Source organism: Lathyrus oleraceus, chromosome 5, assembly GCF_024323335.1.
Source record: "Lathyrus oleraceus cultivar Zhongwan6 chromosome 5, CAAS_Psat_ZW6_1.0, whole genome shotgun sequence".
Classification (NCBI taxonomy): Eukaryota; Viridiplantae; Streptophyta; class Magnoliopsida; order Fabales; family Fabaceae; genus Lathyrus; species Lathyrus oleraceus.
Window position 1 is genome coordinate 18,671,014 of NC_066583.1, and position 6,000 is coordinate 18,677,013.

The following is a 6,000-nucleotide window of genomic DNA, read 5'->3' on the forward strand; positions in this document are numbered from 1 at the left end:
TGGACTTACATCAGACTCCGAACCAACAAACACACACAGGAAACCAACTGCCAATCGCTGGGCTTATGTCAGACTCCACACAACAAACACCAATAGGATACGGACTGCCAATCGCTGGCCTTACGTCCATCTCCTAACACACAAGAGAAGGATAACAACCAAACAAGTTAATAGGGAGTCTGGAACTCGAGGCTAATAATTGTCAAGCAAACACACACAAAAAGAAAAAAAGGTGCCCGGAGAGATCTCGCACGACCTCCTGCCTACGTACCTCATCTGGTATGAGGATCAGGGCAACGTAGTTCCCCTTAACAGGGGAGAAACTTTCTCCTAACCAGAGACTGGGAAATGACAAACTAGAAGGGAGACTGACTCGAGCCTAATAGTTATCATGTAATCCATCATGGTCCTAGGTTGAGGTTTCTATCTAACTTGCACAGGCAGCAAGCTATCCTAAACAGGAAAAGCAAAGCAAACATACACACAATTAGCACACACTATATACAAACAAAGTGGGCTCACACAAGGTTAGGCTGTGAAACACAAGCCAACTGGAATCGGGTGATGTTAGCTCTTAACCCTAACATTGAGAGTTAGGGTGAAGCAGATGAAATGGGAAGTGAGGGTAAGACCTCACAGCTCTTATCCCTGGCCTGGGAGAGCTTCAGACAAATGAAAGTGTGGGAGTTCAGAAAGTTGGAACTCTTCTCCACATATGACTGACTCAACAAAGATCTTGGGTTAATATCCACAATGCATCAACACAAGGTGTGTGAGCAAAGTGGATGACACACGGAATAGCAGGAGATGGATTGCACATCTCTTTTATCTGCCAATTGCCTTATGAAAGGTCTTTTCCTGCTTGGCACAAAGATAAACAAACACAAGCATTGCCTCTTAAGGAGGGCTTCAGACAGGTGCCTGCCCGAGTAACAGGACAGGTCTTCCAGACTACATGAAGTCAGAGAGTTATACCTATGTGGTTAAGCAACCAAGCAAAAGCAAGTTCAAATTGAACTTAAGCAACTTATGTACCTCTTGAAGAGCAGAACAATAAAACCAGCGATTCAAGCTCCTAAAGTGTCCAGATCCGCTCCTATATTGATGACTTGAAGCTTTATGACGAAATTGGAGCTCGTGATGGCTTAGATCTTGATTAATTTTCCACTTCCATCTTCATGAATTTGCTTGGAGTGTGCTTGATTTTTGCTCGAATTCAATGATCCAATGCTTGATTCTTCATCCACTACACTCAATAAACCAGAATATGGAAGAAAAATGCTATGCTATGTGGAGAATTTTCAAGTTTTGATTGAGAGAAAATTTGGAGGGAAAAGGTTTCTAGATCCAAAAATGATGAAAAAGTGATTAACCTCCCAAATTTTGTTATGATTAGAGTATATGTATGCTCTACTAATCACTCTCTAATCATGTTTAAACCAAATGTTAATGAAATGAATGAATTAGGGAGTGTTTTGGCAAATTGAGTTTTCACCCTATGCATGAAAATGCATGGTGAATAGTGCATGAATTTCCCTTCAAATTCACTCAAAAATCTGTTTTGGAGCCAATGGAAATGGTGTCATGTTTAAATAATTCACCAATTTTAAATTCCACATTTTCCCTCCAAAAATCAAGTGAAATTCCAAATATTCATGTGAAGACAACTTGTGCAATGCAATGCATGTTTTGGAAACTAGAGGTTAAAATAAGAATTTAGCAAAAAGAGCCACTTGATTTGGACATTTGATGAAGAAGTTATGCTCATTTGAAGTTCCATGTTCATTTGACCAAGATTTGACCAAGATTTGACCATATCTCTTCAACCACACATGCGAAATTCATGATCTTGGACTTTTTGGAAATGGGAGAACAAGATCTACAACTTTCATGTTCAACAAAATTTCATTTGAAGCATTTTTGATGATGTAATCTTGAGGAGAAAACCTTTCCATTTTTGGCAAATTTGAATTATAAGTCACTTTCCATTTTTGGAAAGTTTTGTCCTGACTTTATTTTCTTCAATGTTGATGTTTGAAATGTCAAATGAGACTTGTTTGAACATGAATGAAGTATTTCTAACCACTTCCCACCTCCAAATCCAACAGTTGACTTTTTCAGTTGATAGATGACCTGGCCATGCACAGATGAACTTGAGCCTCAATCTCCTGATGAAATGGCTCCAAAATGAAACCCTAGATTATAAAAGCTCATTAAAACCATATGATGATCCCCATCTCAATAAAGACCTCATCTCCTTGAAAAACCCTGACTGGCATAGTGCAACTGATTAGGGTTGACCAGAGGTCAAAACCCTAATCCCATGGAAACTTGCCAGGAATAATGAACCTCTTGGCGATGATAAAACCATGATGATGGTGATGTACCAATTCAACCAAGATAATAACCAATCTCCTTGAGGAACCAAAAACCCTAATTGAAGCACCAACCCTCAGATGATTGGTGATCAATTCATGAAACCCTTAAGCCTGAATCTCTTAACCTCTTCATCTTCTGAGCAAGACCTAGGAGGATGACTTGCTTATTTCACATGATATGCAAAGATGCAATGACTAATATCCTAAAAGATGAAATGCAATATGTTAAGCTAGTCCCAAGAGAGGAGGGAAAATTTTGAGGTGTTACAGGTTGATGTTGTGTGGTTGGTTGTTGGGTTTGGGTGGGTTCACATTGGTGTTGGGTGGTGAATTGTTGTGGGGCATACGATGATGAAGCATGTTGGTGTGGATCCATCAAATACCGCGGCTCAGATACAAATTGTTGAGTTGTTACCTGTAACACCTCAAAATTTGCCCTCCTCTCTTGGGACTAGCATTAACATATTTGCATTTCATTTTAGGTCATTAGGCATTTCATATTGCATATCATGTGGTTACATAGTGCAAGCCATCTTCCCAAGTCTTAATCAGGAGATGAGGAAGTTCAAAGGTGCAAGCTAGGGTTTAATGACTGATCATGGGCCATCTGAGGATTGGACTGTGAATTAGGGTTTCATGATTTCCAAGGATATTGGTCTTCATCTTGTTTGAATTGATACATCATCATCATCATGGTTGGATGTCATCAGGAGATTGGAGAAGATTCCTTGAGATTAGGGTTTTGACCACTGGTCAACCCTAATCAGTTGTATTGGGCCAATCAGGGCTGGATCAGGAGATGGGGTTTATGAAGGAGATGAGGATCATTTTGTGACTATATCGTGCTTATGGAGGCTAGGGTATCACCCTTGAGCCATTTCAGTTGGAAATTGGGGCTCAGATTGATCAATGCATTGCCAAATTCATCTATCAGATGAAAAGTCAACTGTGGTCAACTGTACATGATCTGGTGGATTTGGAGGTGGAAACAAGTTAGACACACTTCATTCATGTTGGAACAAGTGTTGAATGACATTGCAAAGCAAGAATGAAGAAAATCAAGTCAGGACAAAAACTGCCAAAAATAGCAAGTGACTTGTAACTGAAGTTTCCAAAAATGGAAAGTTTTTGACCTTAAAAACAGATGTCCAAGGAAGCTTCAAATGAAAATTGTTCAACATGACAGATGTAGATCTTGTTCTCACCTTTCCAAAAAGTCCAAGAACTTGAAAATCCAATGTACGGTTTGCAAAATATGGCTCAGTGAATTTCAGAAAAGACCCGTAATCAGGAGGCCATAACTACCACATACTTTGTCCAAATTGCAAGTTATTTATATGCACAAACTCCATTTGACATGTACTTTGAGGGTGCATCATTGGATTTTCCCAAAAATGGCCAAGGCAAAAAGTCACTTTTCAACTGGACAGCTGAATTGGACCAGGGGCAAAATCGTCCAAATGTCAAAATAATTGGAATTTTTGAATGGGACTTTTTCCAACACCTCAGGAATGGCATTTTAAGTATGTTTGAATATTCATTTTGTGGTTAATGCACATGGTTTGAGTTTTGGGTTGAAAAATGAAATGCTAAAAATGGATCAATTACCACACACATGTGATTTTGAGAAATACTCCACCAATGGACATGAAACAAGTTTCTACACATTACATAGGGCATTTGGGGATTGCTTGAGCTGTCAAAACAGCTGGCACTAGCTGTCATTGTGCATTGACCATTTTACCCTCCATTTGCAAAATTGCAATTTCACTAATTATGCCAAAATGCTAATTAACATGATTAGTGATGGATTAAGCTACCATATATATTCTAAATCATCTCCTAATCATAACAGAACCTCACTTTTCCCAAGATTGGATCTAGATCTCTCACATTCTCTCCAAACCCTCAAGAACACAACAAGCTTCAATCTCAAGTTTCTTCCTCAATCTTCAACCAAAACTTGAATTTCTTTTTGCTGCGATCGTGTTTCAACATGTACTAGGACTGTTTTTGTTTGGCATCATCAATCAAGCCTTGCATCGCAACTGTTCAAGAACACCTCAACAATGGCAAAATCGAATTATGGACAATAGGAGCAAAGGCAGTTGCGGCTAGCACCACTTATCATCTTCCTCATCCCTCTACTCTTGCTGTTTTAAGGAATTGAGAGCAAAGGACGTTGGTTTTAGCACTGCCATTACAGGTTTGAGTTTTTTCGAATCTCATGAAATGTGCAATTATCATATGCGTTGTGAAGCCTGTTTATCATAGATCGTAGTGGTGCTGTTGGTTTTAGAAACGGATAACCGTAGGTGAAGAAATCGGGATTGGAAGTTTCGAGTTCAAACCTTAGAACGCTCGATCCAGAGAACATAGGAAGAATTAGACAAAATTAGGTGGATATTTGTAATCTAGGTTCAAAGACCTTTCCAACGAGTATTCATTTGCTCGTTTTGGTGAAGATTTCGTGTTCGTCGTAGTCATGCGTTTCTGGAAAGTGCGTGAGGAAGGAGACGATAGTTTCTGTAGAAAACAGTGTTCAATCCAAATTTCCATTTGAAAATTCAAAAATGCTGTTTCCCTCCCGCGCTCAAAATAATTACAGGATTGCCATTATGCTTTTTAATTAATTCATTTAATTTCTAAAAAATATTTAACACTTTAAAAAATTCATAAAAAATAGTAAAAAATTCCTAAAATTATGGAAATTTTTTCTATGGTTTTGTTGACTTGTGTAGGATTTTTTTGACCTATTGGTCAAAGTTGTGCTTGGCAAATATTTTATTTGGCATAGGCTTTTCTAATGTATGTCACATTTTGATACATTTTGGCAATTTGATCATGAAATACTCATATCATAAAATAAATGGCTGAAAATTTTTGTGGTGGTTCTTGACTCATTGAGGATTATTTATATGTAAATTTCATGAATTTTTGATACCTGGTTAGAGAGCAGCAAATTCTGGAACTTAGGTGTGACAATTTGTGTCACACCTCATTATGTCAACTTGCTGGATTTTTTGAGTGACCTATACTTGTTGGATTAATGTGAAATTTTGCATGATGGTTGATTAACATGTCAAGATGCTATGTGAATTTTTGTGGAATTTTATGTGGCATTTTCAAATTGATTGCTATTTTTCATTTCTGGTGATTGAATTTGCAAGTCCATGTGACCTAGGTTGGTAGAATGATTGAGAAATGCTCATGTTGTATTGTATGGCCATGAAATTTGATATGCATGAACTAGACACATGTTAGGACCTCCCTGTTTTGGTCTCATCCATTTCTTTTTTGTTTTCATTGAGTTATGAATTTTTGAAGTGGATGTATACATTGATGTTGTGATTTGGAGCCTATTATTGTGTCTGTTTTTGTTGATTTTCATTGACATGGTTCCATTTGCCCAATTGAGCTCAAATTTGACATGGTAGACCTTGATTAGGTTCTGTTTAGGTGTATTTAATTTGAGAATTTTTGGATGTGTCTTGGTATGGATTTGAATGCAATACTTCTGTTTGCATGTTTGATGTTTCTTTTGACCTCATTTTGTGTTGTTTGGGCATGAATTGAACATGATGGATGATATAAACATGAGACTAATGATGTTTGCTCTTGT